The sequence below is a fragment of the Dermacentor albipictus genome, chromosome 2 (assembly GCF_038994185.2).
Source record: "Dermacentor albipictus isolate Rhodes 1998 colony chromosome 2, USDA_Dalb.pri_finalv2, whole genome shotgun sequence".
In the NCBI taxonomy this organism is placed as follows: domain Eukaryota; kingdom Metazoa; phylum Arthropoda; class Arachnida; order Ixodida; family Ixodidae; genus Dermacentor; species Dermacentor albipictus.
In genome coordinates this window covers 130023624-130039280 of record NC_091822.1, presented here as the reverse complement: position 1 = coordinate 130039280, position 15657 = coordinate 130023624, and the positions used below count along the sequence as shown (strand labels likewise).

Here is a 15657-nt window from a genome sequence, read left to right as displayed (position 1 = left end):
GCAACAGCCCTCACATATGTGTTTCTTTGTTGAAACGTTCGATCGAGGCTGAGGCTTGCCTTGCTCACCTCTGTTAGACAATTGAAGTGTTGATCTCTTTGAAACCTATTTGCCTTGTCTGAGTACAAAAACCGAGATGTCTTTACCACTATGAAACCATCAATTATATTTTAAAACTCTTATAGCGTTAATTGGGCTTACTCATATGTTTATTTAGCATCCTTGTGTATTCACACAATATTTGCAGATGTCCTCGTAAGCACTGTTGTCTCCACACCGTTACTCGCTTCCCTACGACAACTCCACTTGTGATGAAGCCTTTACTCCCGCGCGTGAACGTTAATTGTGCCACTGAAATAAGAAGAGCAGACAATATTCGGTGTAAAATTTAGCGTAACATTTTCCGCTCTACACTTTGCAGCTCTCGCGAATGCGTTAACAAAAAATTGGGACATTGCAGGTTGAGCTTACCTTTCTGACAGTACATCTTTGCCGAGCACTTTTTAAGCTTCTTTTCTTGCTTAAGCTGAAATCTTCGAACGCAGATAACACGCGTATACAATGAAACGGGTCCAGCAGCACTGTACGTACTACAAATACGAGAGCAGCCCAGTATAAATGCTGTTAACAGCTTCATTCTCCCTGCTTTTGCGGCACGCCGAACACGATGATAAAACTTCGCTCAATTTCAGCTTTCAATTCCAATAAATCGATGGCTATCTCTGTTTCTGTATGTTTTAAACTCAATGAGTTACAGCATTACCTCCACACAGCATGTACGAAAATTGGACGATGTTTCATTTACCATTTACAATAAAAATGTAAGCTTACTTCTTTGAAGTGTTTTTTTGAAGTGTATAGGTGCTCTGTGCACTCACCATCATGACAGTTGGCCTTCGAGTTTCCGCGGCGAGGCTATCTCAAGGGATTTCGCATGTTTTGACTACGTTTCGTGGCTAGCCTTATCAATGAATAACTCAGTTTTCGTTTTGTTTTGTTCTAGGGATTGATTTTAGGAGTACTGGAGGCGTGAACGTGTACGAACAGAGCCTATTTCTTCGTTGATGGGGTACTGAGCTCAGGCATCGGTAAGCTTGTGCGCGGGTAATATTCTCGGTGCACGTTCACATTTGTTTTCCTGACTGCGCTATCAGCAACAGGTGAACAAAGCTATGGAGGGCCTAGGCCGTGTTCTGTGACATGTCGTGCTAGAAACGTCACACGTGTTATTGTTGTACTGAGAGTGCGTAGTTTCGTCAGTACATGCTTTTGTTAGGCACTGCAAATATATTTAGCGAGGACAAGCTGTTCACTACCAAGGCGAATGACTTTGAATATTGTGAGTAGGCTTTTTCTGCTTCGCTGTCTCGGCAGGATAAAGTGGTGCAAAAGTTTGTTTGCTCATATTGATTTGGAAATGCCCAAAGAGGGAAAGTGCTCATCGATGAAAACGATTTCTACGTGTAACTTTACCCTTGCATACGCTTTGTTCCCCAAATGAAGTACAGAATCCACTGTGGCGTTTGTGCCTGAGAGCCAACGGCACCAGTTTTTCATAAAAACGCAGGACTTATTTCCCTGCATAAAGAGATGCCAGCGTCATGACGAAACGATGTGACTAGCTGAGGTGCTCTGCGTTGATCGCGCACGTTTCTACATGACACTGGCGTTATTCAGACGACTACGTCACGTACCTTGCGTTTTGTCATCATGGCAGTAATATTAAATCATGAAGCTGCACAAGCTGGGCACACGCCGGCTGATTGGGTACGCCCAAATACACACGTACGCACTTCGAGCAGCGAAAACGTATCCGAGTTGTTGAATCAGCAGCTACATAGTGCTGCACACACGCAACCGCATCGCGTTTGGCATGTACCAGCGAAACCTTCATCGCAGCCCTTTCATGCCCGGGTAAGTGTCTTTATCAATCCAAATAAAGATTCTGATCAATGCAAGAGAAATACCTCGCGAGTGGGTTCATATGTGCAAGCCACGACCTTGTTTTTGCCTAGAAGGACAATCACTCATACAAAGCTATGGCATGTATATGCCATAGCTTTGTATGAGTGTTATGTCTTGTGTGTTCCTTCTTTGTCCCTTGTTTTTGTGCGGTTACACGATGCATTCCAATGTATATAAGCATCGTGTGCATTGCGTATACATTATTGGTGAGAAAAACAGTTGTGATTTTGTAAGTAATTTGTCCACCAAACTAGCCTCAATACATTCTTCTAATAGGAAAGAGGCAGCCAGCCCGAAGCCGCAATACAAGCGCGCAGTTACCTGACAAAAAAGCCCAAAAAATATTTTCTTCTGCCAATTTCATGGCGTTCCATCATCGCTCCTAGCTCAAAACACCATAATCAAATCTTGCATACGTTAAAATTTCATGCGCGAACACCCAACAACCAATTTTAATGTCGCTACGAGAATGCCACGAGAATGCCACGAGCTACGAGAATGCCAGGAGAAAGAGGCCAGGAGAGGAGGAATGTCACTACCTTTTAGTTTTGTTCGGGGTCCATAGGTATGACTGCTTGCGTAACCCGCGTGGCTGAGGACTCGCCAGTCCCGTTCCAGTGGAGAAGCGGTAGGCGCTCCGTCCCTGCGAATGTCAGCTTATGACGCCATTGTCTTCCTTCCATTTCTGTCGTGAGGCGTCACCCAGATGGTAATCTCACCCACGACGGTAAAGCAGGCGCAAACGCTAGCCGACAGGGGAGAGTAGGGAAGTGGAATAGGACAGGGTGATGAACACTGGGATCGGCCGCGGCTGGCTGACATTGAAGCAACTATAGATGAGCCCAGACTGATGTAATAACAGTTTTGGAATGCCGACTCAAGTTTGCATTTTTCGTAAGGTTACCTTATCTAGAAATGTATTTATTTCTTGGCAGCAAATGTTTCAGTTTATCTGAAAGTGCTCAAAAACATTGTATGGAAGTTTTGATTGCTTTTTGAGAAAAAAGGACACATCACTCGCAAAGTTTGCGCTTCAAGTAAATGTCGGGAATGTTAGAGACGGTGTGCAGGTAAACAATGAAGTGTGCGTATTAATTAGGGTTTCATTTAATGCCAAACGCCCGTGTTTGGCCTCTTTAGAGACATCATACGTAGCGTGTACATTTCGCCGCATTTCTACGATGACCAGAAACGGCCGCAATTTTATATTTACAGCAAATAGGGGCCATTTCTCGGCTGACGTGTATCACAGTTTGGAAGCGCGTAGGTCAATTATGTGATATGAAAGTAATTGTCAAGTGATTGTTTTTACCGAAATACATTGCAGGATAAGAGGCCTGTATTTAAATTTCGTGGCCTCCTCAACCAACTATGCAAGGGACATGGTTTATGGTTATATTGCACTCAGTTTTACACAGACGAAATTAAGGAAGGACAGGACGTGAACGGACGTAGCGCAGTCTACCAACTGGTAGTTTGCGCTACGTCCATCCACGTCCTGTCCTTGCTTAATATCGACTGTGTAAAACTAAGCGCAATATAACCATGAACGTTCACCAACTAGCCTCCTCCATTGCTTTACTACATGGTTTATACTTGATATAGTAGGAAGCATGTTTTGAGCGACGGAACCTGTTTGACATGTGTGGGTTAACAAATGCCTACGTAGCTTAACCAAGATATGAAGAGCTTCTCGTTATTCGCAGCCTTCTGAAAAGCGCTTAAACAACTGTCCAAGACAGCAAGCTAAAAATTTTAGCTTTAGCAAGCTAAAGTGCAGTGTGCGGCGAAACTTATAGGTTCCTGGCATATGTAGAAACGTTGCAGAAGTCACTGAACCCTCGCTTTCATCCCATTTTTATGCTTCATAGGAAATTCGTAGTTAGTTTATCCGGTGTCTAAGTGAACGAAATAAGACACCTCGTTTGTATTTAGCGAAACTCAGGGGGACATTATGAGTAATGCGTAGTGCGTGGGTAATTGCAGCTTTGCGGTCTTTTTATTAATCTGTATGTATTCGAGCGGAACAGGGCAATTGAGTGTTTTTTACGAGCAGTACAAAATTGAGCCCGCTGCCCTGCAGAACTGACATGTTCTCCAAATGCAATTTAGGAAAAATTGAAGGAACCTTAAGGTATGTTGTTCGCGAAGGTAAAGGCGTGTGGACGAAATACAGCTATTTCATAAAAAACTATCAATATGTTAGAAATATTAATACGGCTGTTATCAACAATCTTTTTCCAATGTCCCTAGATAACTACGTTACGGCAAACATGTACATGTCGCAAATGGGGCATACATTAAGCGCAATATGTTGTGAATAAGCCATTCATTGCCTATTTAGGGTGTTTTAAATAATTACTGGACCTTCATTTTTTTCTGTCTTTTTTAGACATTACTACAGCGTCGTAGTGAGTTTTCCCCGTTTCATGGGGTAACCAAGGAACACATCTAATTCGAACTTGTTCAAAATTGTGGGCAGGTCGTCGAAAGTCGTCATTTTAAGTGTCTGGACTAATTGCAGCTTTAGCTGATAATGTGTTTGAAGAAGAGATAATGTGCTTGCTGAAGGGTAGAGAGGTCCGCCTGAGCTAACTGGCTGTGGCATGCTACTCTGCAGTGGGAGAGGGCGAACGAGGACGTAAAGCTGCGATGAGAGATAATAGATAATAAGACATAGGAAATAAATTAACAACCATATAGCTAACTTCAGAATCCTGATAATTACCGACAAACTTAACGAAATGTCATTAAGAAATGTCATCCACGAGCGATGGTGTTGTAGAAGTTGGCTGGGGTCACTAGTTAGAATTAAATAGCAAAGAAGGTACAATGACGATGACCGCCTGGGGACTTCTCCTGCATGAGCCACATGAGCTCCAATAAAATGATTTTATACCACATAACAAGCTGCGATAAACGGTCCTAGTACACCAAGCACCTGCAGTCCACGTTTTGAGTTCGAAATCTGGAGAACGCAGAAATTCAGGTGTATTGATTCGAATAGATAAGTTCCGCACTTTTTCAGCGCTTTCCTTCTCATTATTTTCATCTCGTCACTTCCCTTTAATTCCACCGGCTTTTTTGCCCCTAGCGTTTGCTTAATGAGGTAGAGGACCACTGAGGCAAAGTGTCACGCCCCACACACCTATCAGATAGCAAAGGCCACTCCGTGTCTATAGCATCCGAGATTCAAGAATATTCGCCCTGCGCTCTCATCAGCCTTAACTTAGCTTAAGTGTGGTCACTATACTTAGTGCCGACTAAGGCACAGGTAATCATAACAGCTGCGCCACACTAGGCAGTTTTCCAGTGGCTGGATGTTGCTTCTTCCGTAAGCATTGTTTATTTCGGCGAACAGGTTCAGTGGCTCATCGCCAGAAGATTTGACTGTCTGTTGCCGTTGTTTGAATAGTACGAACTTTGTTGCATCATCACGCCGTCAAAAACACAGAGTACTTGCGGAACCTTGCACAATCAGTACTAAATTTCCATCGAAGCTACTTCTTTCGACCTGTTACAATAGTAATTTCCATTGCCTGCAATTAGGTTACCTACCCTAAAACGTTGCCTTCATATAAAGCTTTCGAGCGTTTCTTAAAATGTTCGCCCTCTAAAATTTTTTTGCAAAATGTGACAGCTGTTACATTAATACCTCTAGCAGTACGCCAATTCTAGCAACGTGAACAAGCGCCGACGAACGACCCGCCTAACCCAAAAGAAGATAAATCAAAATCTTAATGTAGACCCAGAAAATTCCAGAAATTGCGGCCGCAGCCGCACGACGACATACCACTGCACCAGGGTCTTCCACTGCGAGCCTGGCAAGCCCCGTTTTGGCCGACCCGATCATCGAGACGTGCCAAAAGAAAGTCCCAGGTGAGAAGTTCTTGCTATGCATTGAACCCACCTCAAGCACTCCGATAGTGATGAGAGGTTACTGAGAGGTGACGAAGCATGTCCGCCTACTTACGTCTAAGGTGGTAAATGGCGCGGCACACGCGGTAAATGCGTACAATGCCACAGGCGAGGGGGCAGTACGCGGGATTATCCGTGGACTGCCGTAGCACACTCCATGCGAAACAATCAAGAGAAATCTTCTAGTAAGCAAGCGAAACACCGAAGTCATCCAAGCCAGAATGCTAAGACACTCTAAAAGTGGGGTTATCACCTTCTGTGGAACCTTTGTCCACGATACGTGTATCACTAGGGAGACGAATTCGCTTGTAACCCATACCGCAACACGATACAAGTGTGCAAAATCTACAATGTCGGACATCAGATGGACGTGTGACCGCAGGTGGAACTTGCAGTCGGCAAAATCTGCGGCACCCAAGGACCAACGAAAGAGCATGACTCCAGTCCTCGGTTCGCCGTATGTGGTGAACACGTTACTGGGGACCGCAGCTGCAGAGAAGGAATAACGCCAGCTCGCGCTACCCCCAGAATAACCCAAAAACCAAGAAGAAATGAGACAACGCCTCGGTACCATAGAAGAACTGTCCAAGCTCGCTCTCATCCGAAGAAGAAAAGCGCGCTACAGCAACCACCCCGAGCTTTCGAAAGAAAGGGGAAGGGCATGATCAACATTCCAATCCAGTTCCAGGTCAAGATACTGCTCTAGATCAAGAATGAAATTCCAAGACTTTGAAAATAATACCAAGACCCCACTCAAACACAAAGCCATCCTACAAAAGAAATCACTGTCCAAGGGAGCTTGCCAACTAGTATCGGCAGCACAACCGCAGGTAAGCTGGGCTTAGGTCGTGTCTTCCAATGCTATATTAGTAACACAAAATCTAGAATATCAAATAATAATTTTGGAAAACCGCCTTGTAAAAGCTAGCCTAGCCAAGGTTAAGGAAGAGCTGGCCGCTCTCAAACAATCTCAAAAAGCAGTGTTGGGCGCGACCAGATCAATCCAAAAAATTCTCGAACAGTTGGAACCAACTGGCAAAAGCAAAGAGCTTACCGAAGTAACACAGCATACCCAGCTCATCTTCGTAGAAATGCGTACGCTCCACTGTCGGGTACACGAGTCGATCAATTCCGCAAAAAAACAACCGTCGCAAGCGCACTAGCGAGAGCCCGGGGTCTGCGACCCACCGGGCCAAATCTCTGTTTACGAGGAGTAGGGAAGGCACTGACCATGGGCAGTAAAGGAAACAGACTAACTGACAACCTCCAAGTGTGGCAATGGAACAGTCGCACCAATGCCGCCGCACATTATAGACTTCCATGCTATTGGCAGTAAGCTGAGGAGTTACGATACCCATGGGAACCCTGCTTTCCCCCAAATCACTAGTTGTGCCAAAAGAATGTTGCGCTATGTGTTAAGCACATACTGGACTGCGAGATGCATCAGATAATTAAGATATGACCATACAAAAGAAACAAAGCAAAAACTATTGCAACGAACGCATACAGTACATCCAGGGAGAAACAATTAGACTTCAGCCGCCTCCTGCATTTTACGACGAGGACGCGTTGAGGGGGAACCAAATCATAACACTAGGGGACTTCACTGCATTACACTCACACTAGGTTTACTCTACACTACTGGAATCAGCAGAAGAAAGGGGTCTATAAGTATTATTATCCTATAAATGCCCACGCACATGGGCAATAGCATAGCACGAGACACGATACCTGACCTAACGTTCACCAATGACCCGAACCGAGTGAGGTGGACAAGCACGGACAAAAATTTGGCAGGGGTCATAACATAATAACACTAGCAAATATTTCCCCGAAATTAAGGAGAACGATGGGCACCGCCATGATAACGTACTGGGCGGCCTCTAGGGCGCAACATGACCGACCACATGGAGACGAAAATCTGGCATCCTGGGCCCTACACATTAGGGACATACAAGGCAAAACAACAAAAAAGTTAACAATCACATGACAAGCGAAACACCAGCAGTAGACGGACACCACTTACACTTATCGTACGCTTGAAGCGCTCTAAGACGTGGGAGAGACAGAGACACGACAGAAGGCTTTAAATACGCATCGCAGATGCAGCACAGCGAGCGATTGAGTATGCTTAGACTTTATACCATATCAACTGGAGGCAATTCTGCGACTGGATGCAGAGAGCACAACACACGACGAAGACGTGGGTAATCCTTCGTAGCATTATGCTTCTCGCAGCTACGAAAACAGCCACAAGCAGAACCCTTAACTTGCTAGAGAGTGATTTCCCGGGAACATTCAGTTAACAAAAACTCTACGACGTTGGCACAGTGGCGAAGCGACACTGCTGCAAAACCAACTACGAAGGGCCGCCAAACCTGATAGTAGACGAACCCATAACGGAAGCAGAACTCCACGCAGCGGCCCAATTGTATAGAAAATATATGGCCACTGGACCCGATCGAATCATCAATCGAATGCTCCGCAACCTGAATCACAATACCCCCTATCCGGATCACCAAATTTTACAACGTACACGTCTGGATGGAAGAGGGTAAGGTTTAAAGAATGTTTAAAGAGGGAAACATCACAATAACCCACAAACCAGGAAAACCTAGAAACCTACAGAATCTGCGCCCCGTCTCACTTACTTTGACATGGGAAAGCTGTTTCAAAAAGTAATACAAAAAGGTTAAGCAACCATATAGAGAATCGCACACTATTTTCCGATTCCATGTTCGGGTTCCGACGACATCTCTAAGCAAAAGGCGTATTTCTTCTATTGAAGAAGCAAGCACTAAACCAACCAAATGAAACTGCCGACAAGATCATCCAAGCGCTTGACAATTAGAAAGCCTTCGACACAATATCACATAGCCTCATCCTCGAAGAACTCGAGAAAATCGGATGCGGAGAGCGTATATACCTATATATACGATCTTTGCTCTGCAATAGAGGGGCAACAATAGGTCTGGGTTTGACTAGGTGCAAACCTTTGAGAATGGCAAGAAGAAAGATCCCCCAGGGTTCGATACTCTCTGCTAGTCTTCGACATTGGAATGCGAGAGCTAGTGTTACAACTAGGGGAACAAAAGGGGATCTGAAACAAGCGATTTATGTGGATGACATAAGGATCCGGGCATATAAAGACTCATACGGAAACAAACAGGACTTCCCTCAAAGAACCATCTAATCAATTGAAAGATAAAAAAAAGCAGGGATGCAGTGCTCACAAGAAAAGTTCGAATCTGTAAAAGTCCGAGCCCCATACTCGAGAAAGCAGCAACGAACACATATAGAACTACACTGAAATGACCGGTCTAAAATGTAGGTGCATAAAGTACCCATACTAGCTCTATCTATCCTGGAGAATGGCCAAGCAGATCACACCTTAGCTAACCTAAGCAAAACTACGACTAGCGTGGCGCGCATGATCTACCGGGTCAACGCAAACACGAAAGGTTTCACGGAAGAGGAAACAACCAGGCTAGTGCAGGCTTTTGTCACCAGCCACAGCATAACCTGCGAGCTCCCGTTCCAAAACCTCCCAGACAAATAAACACTACAGGTAAATGCTTTATTATGCACAACATACAAAATAGCCTCACGACTACCACGCAATACAAGCACTGAAAAACTCCAAGTCCTAAGAATACAGAACACGTTTGAAGGACACGCGACGTCAGTGATAGTGACGCACGCGAGGAAGGCTAAACTCTACCGAATAGCACAGTGCCCCACTACAAAACATAGGGTACTCCCTAGGACCACAACACTATGGAGAGCTCAGCCTTTTTCTACCCAAAGAGGTCAGAGAATACATCATAGCATCTCCCAATCTAAAAAAAAAACATGAGTACTAAATATCATAGAAGGCACACGTGAGGACAGGGCTCGAGCGTTACAATATAAGTTGGGACGCAAACGGGACACGTACTCTACAGACGCGTGCAGAATAGCCAAAGGCCAATACAATATAGTAGTTACAAATTCAAACACCACGATCACAGCATCGTTACAATTAGAATCGGTTACCAGGGCAAAATTTGCAGCCATAGCTTTGGCCATTCGAGTTGCCGAATGCAAAATCCAGGGTGCCCTATACTGTGTTCCGTACATAGCCGCCAATATTGTGGAGGCTAGAGAGACTTCTTGCAGCGGCTTCGTTCGAGAAAAATCGATAGAAAAATCAACACAAATTAACCAATAAATGGTTTATTGAGAACACTCAAAGGCAATATTGTTGTGCAAGGATTGAGTAAACTCAATTGCTCTTGAAAATTTGTCCGTTGTTTCAACAATTCCCCAACAATATATCAATGCTTAATCAACAGTCATTTTTGTATGGGTTGGCGCAGACAGTTGAAACTTGTTGATACTCGGCTATTAAGTAGATATCAAATTCTTCTAAATTTTGCCCATTCAGTTACGCATGAAGTTCCACAGGATAGTGAAGGTGCAATGTCCAGAATTCCAGAGTATGTCAATGCTACAAAACACGATAGTTTTTTTTTAACGTTACACAAGTACATCCGCTTGCCTGTTGTTACGTTCTCCAAGGAATAACATCTGATAATAAAAGTGAAGATTTCAAATATAAACAACCCATTGCTACGTTCTAAGAAAAATTGAATATATAAGATTTGAAGAGAGCTCCTAAAAAAAACAAATCTTGAGTTTTGTAGTTCGGCCATCTGATGGGAGGCTGTCAAACTGAGTCTCACGTAGCGTTAGAAAAAAACATCGCGCGGCACGTTATCGAACCAGCGCCAGCATGACGCGGAATGACAGGTGCGAGCGATTAAACAACTCGACCACGGCTTCCAACGTTTCCGCGAGGGATACGCTCTGGTTTTTATTGATAACTTGCACGACAGTTTTTTGAAAATCGCTTTTGGAAACAGTGTTACGCCATAGATAGAGAGTCGAGATAAAGATCAATCGAGAGCTGAGTCTCCGGACTACTTACGCTGAAGTGACTATTACGATAGGAACCGTAGTTTTATTACAGCTACCGTTTTTGTCTCGAAAATTGAGTACAAATTTTTGTCGTTTCCATAAGCCTCAATTGCTGAATCTTTAACCACTGTGGGAACAGACTCATTGCTCGCCACAGATCCCTATCTTCCTTAATCGCTGTCTTCTTTATTGTCGTTTAAATCACTGTTTTCACTGTCTTCTTTAATCTTCAACCGGTGTGGGCACAGCATTTCCACAGCGGGAGAACATGTCTGTCACCGGCCTTCTTTCAATAATTGACCTGCAGCTTTAGCTATTCGCAAAAAAACGTGCTATTTCCATTGAAAACGCGCTAGCTTTGTGCCGGGGCCGCTTGGAGCGCTAGTTGGTACGGGTCCAGAAAACCTAGATAGGGCTATGATACAAAACAGGTGCGTAGAACGCGTGCACGTGTGCTCTTGCAGTGGCTGGCGAAGCCGCTATAATGATGAAATCGTCCAGCTGCGCACAGGCGCACAGCTATACAATGCAAGCCACGTGTGTGGGAGAGCATTGTTTGGGAAAATAATGTGGGGTTATACCAGCCAAAAGCACGTTCTGATTATGACGCATGCCGCAGTGTAGGACTCCTGAAATTTCTACCGGCGGAATTTTTTACCATGCGCCTAAGTCTATGTACATGGGTGCTCTCTCATTTCGCGTCCATGGAAATGCGGCCGCCGTGGCCGGGACCCGATCCCGCGACGATGTGCTTAGCAGCCCAACACCATAGCCACTAAGATACCCCGGTGGGTCATTCTTTGGAAAACGCGCGAACACCATGCATAAACAATGAAACAAACAGGCAGTATAGCCTTTGCTGCCTCTGGCACCCGTTTAAATATGGTGGGCTCTAAGACAAGAAAAACAGATGACTGATGAACCGGACCTTCAACAAGCTACAAATACGCCTACCCACCCTGCTTGCTTAGTGGCTATTGTGTGGGCCTGCTAAGCATGAGGTTGCGGAACCGAATGTCGGCCGCGGCAGCCACATTTCGGGGACGAAATGCGAAATCAACCGTGTGCTTAGATTTGGGTGCACGCAGAAGCAATCTAGGTGGTCTGAATTATTGCGGAGTCCTTCACTATGGTGTGTCTCATTATTTAAGTGCGAAAACCGGGATCGGATTATGAGACACACCGTAGTGTGTAATAAATATCAATATTTCAATATCAATAATAAATATCATTGGTAATAAATATCAATATTGTTACGGTGAAGTGAAGCAACAATACTTAAGTGCAAAAACCGTGACCGGATTTTGATATTTGTTACCAATATGCCTTTACGGTGCAAGTGCAGCAGGCAGAATTTTACAACTTTAGAAATGCATTAAAAGAACTACAAGGCTTTATAGAAATGTCTGCGGAAAGAGCCGACAGGAAGGTGGCGACCACGCGCTTTTATGACTCATATACAGGCGACTGTTATGGCTAGATAAATAAGGAATTGTTATAATTTAAAATTAGTTACTTTGAGTTAATAAATGTTTGAGCACATAGCAACGCATAGAGAGTTCTACAAAAAGCGTGATAAACCATCAACCACTCGCGCAAGCTTGCACCTTCGCATGCTTCATTTCTAATACATCAGGCTCTTGTTTTTGCCATTCTGCAAACCCTTCCTATATCGTCCATGTTGTTGCTCTAGGTGTTTGCCGACATCGCTTTTTCATGTCTGTACTTTTCCTGGTCATTTATGCGCTATGCAGACGACCACTATAATTCTGGTGTTTGTTGGTAGAAAATTTTTGAATGTGGCTGTCAACTATTTATAAATATTGTTAAAACTCTTAAACTTTCGAAACAGAAACAATGAATTTTACACCATCTAATATCACAGATAAAACGTACAAGATACATGTGAACCACTAATATGTTAGTAGACCTTTCGCAAGATGTTTGTAAACATAGCAATAATTTCAGTTAAAATAAAAATTGATACATCAAATTTACACGCTTTAGATGCTCTAACAGATGCATCGAGTTCAAACAAATGTGATATATGGTCATGGTGCGGAGTCGAAATTGTGTAGACTGCATGCTTGTATATTTTTCAAACTTACAAATTTTTGACAATTGCTTTTAAAAATATTCCGTCCTAAACAAAATTTGCCGCTTCAAGCACTCATCATCATCATCATCATCATCGGCCGTTCTGCGCTGACTGCCGGGAAAGGCCTCGCCCACACTTCTCCAACTACCCTAATTGTGGCCATGTTGCTGCAAACTTCTTAATCTCATCTGCCCATATAACTTTCTGCCGCCCGCTGCTACGCTTCCCTTTTCTTTGAATCTATTCCGCAACCCTTAATGACCATCGGTTACATTCCCACCTCATTACATGCCCTGCCCATGCCAATTTCTTTTTCTTGATTTCTACTAAGATGTTATTAACTCGCGTTTGTTCCCTAACCCAATCTGCTCTTTTCTTATCCCTTGTCATTACACCCATCATTCTTCTTTCCATAGCTCGTTGCGTCATCCTCAATTTATGTTGAATTCCAATGGCGGAGTCAGAGTGGCCGACAGACTCCGCGAGCGAAGGTACCGAGTCATTGGACTCTGGCGTAGAGCAACGCCTCCAAATCCGAGAGTGGAACACAACCTGCGCCGCCGGAGCAAGGCGGAAGCGCAACTTCTATCGCCGAGTTACCCATGATACCTTGCGTGTTGTCATTTCCTTCCGCAGTTTGCTCTGAGCACCGCCACACCGGTCACTTGTTTAACCTGTTATTTTTTTAAAAGTGCGGAACGGATGTCTCGCCCAGCGTGCAGCAGATTTTGCTTCCCCGCGAGTCGTGACCGGTGGCGCCTCCCAGCAGACAAACGTGGTAAAGGGAATACGTCACGCAGAGTTCCGGTCCACTCCGCCGATTTTGGCGGAGCATCTTTTTCTGCTCCACGGAGTGACTCCCGCTCTGAATCCACTCCAAATCTCTCATTGGAACACCTTACTCCCGCCCTCCCTCTGTCATTGGAACAAACTTGCTCCGAAACGAGCAGAAAGACTTGCTCCGACCCCGCCATTGGAGCTCAACATTAAATAGAACCTTTTTCGTAAGGCTCACCCGCCGTGGTTGCTCAGTAGCTATGGTGTTGGGCTGCTGAGCACGAGGTCGCGGGATCGAATCCCGGCCACGGCGGCCGCATTTCGATGGGGGCGAAATACGAAAACACCCGTGTGCTTAGATTTAGGTGCACGTTAAAGAACCCCAGGTGGTCAAAATTTCCGGAGTCCTCCACTACGGCGTGCCTCATAATCAGAAAGTGGTGTTGGCGCGTAAAACCCCAAATATTATAAGGCTCCAGGTTTCTGCCCCGTACGTGAGTACTCGTAAGACGCAATTGTTACACACTTTTTCCTTGAGGGATAATGGTAACCTGCTTTTCGTGATCTGAGAATGCCTGCCAAACGCACTCCAACCCATTTTTATTCATCTGATTATTTTTGTCTCTTGATACGAATCCGCGATCACTACCTGCCTTGAGTACATGTATTCCCTTGCCGCTACCAGTGCCTCGCTAAAGTTTAAATTTATCTCTCAGGCGCAACAACATTCATTGAAATCGAGCAAGTGGTTATCTCAGAAAAATGTTTCTTTGATTTCCAAGAATTTTAATACACGGCGTTGCAGTTGCTTGCTATTTCATGCGTCCTCCTAAAATCCATTTTGTTACCTGTAAATTTCGAGCTTCTGTGAATGCTTACAAAAGTACTTGGAAAGCTACTTATCTGTTTTCATTTTATTGCATAGGGCAACTGCATAGATTGGATAGCTAGACCTGTTGGCTCTCGGTGCGAACACGGCGTTCTCCACTGTCCTGGTGTTGCATGTGTGCTTGTGGGTTCCCAGGAAGAAGGCCACATTGAAGCGAGGGCTGGGACCGCAAGTTGCAGTGTGGTATCAGCCATCACTCCTGAACCCAGAGGTCACAATTGAACACCGACGCTTCTGGCAGCCTGACAGCTGGACAGCCTCATGTTCGGTATCCCCAAGGCATTGGAATTTATTGTGGTTCAAAATGGCAATGCGCACTCGTGTGGTGCTTCCGACACCGAAAAAAACATTACCAGCGCGCGCCAAGAATACGGCGGGGCCCGGAGGTGGCTATAGAAAGGCGAAGAAATAAGCTCCCTTAAAGTTTACAGGAACCGCCACGTTGTGTGGAAACCGTAAAAACCATCAAGGCCGCATTGCTACAAGCTGACTGTCATGGCGAGACCGCTAACTCCAGCAAAGAGCTCAAGTCGACAACTTTCGTCGTAGTAATGTGAATGCACTTCTCTTTTCCCTCGTCATTGCATCGTAGGCAGTTTCAGACGTTGAATTGAACTGAATTTTCATTCTCCTTGAACAAGTACACAGTATTTGTTCAGAACAAATACATAGAACAAATACACAGAACAAATGCACAGTACACACAGTATTGGAAAACAGAGGTAGAATTCTGCAATGCTCAATACCAGCATCGGTGGAGTGTTGCGAACACTGAAACCCCTCTGCTTGGCTGCCACAAGGCACAAGAAAATAGGAGTTCCCCTAGTTCCTTGTGTAGGGAAGTAAGGGAAAATAAGTGCTCTAAAAGGACCTCTAGAGTGTGACTCTGAGAGATTTGACTAGAACCTGACTGGCTTCCTTCAATAGACAAGTAAAACCTATTCTTTCACTCGTACTCCCGTATGTACTCATTCTTACACCTGGAGGGTTCCTTGCCTGAGCGCATGCTCGAGTCCCAAAAGTGCGAAGTTTCGCGGAATGCGCTCATGGA

At 44.7% G+C, this 15657-nt stretch overlaps 1 long non-coding RNA gene across 1 annotated transcript in view; it reads right to left on the bottom strand.

Annotated features, from left to right (window-relative positions):
• Nucleotides 1–282: 282 nt before the first annotated feature.
• LOC139056100 (uncharacterized) overlaps nt 283–15657 on the bottom strand; it is a 15972-nt gene continuing 597 nt past the window's right edge. The window contains exons 2-3 of the long non-coding RNA XR_011512155.1: nt 2505–2608; nt 283–351 (exon numbers count right to left, since the gene is read on the bottom strand). This is a non-coding gene — a long non-coding RNA (uncharacterized lncRNA). The remainder of the gene's footprint in view (nt 352–2504; nt 2609–15657) is intronic.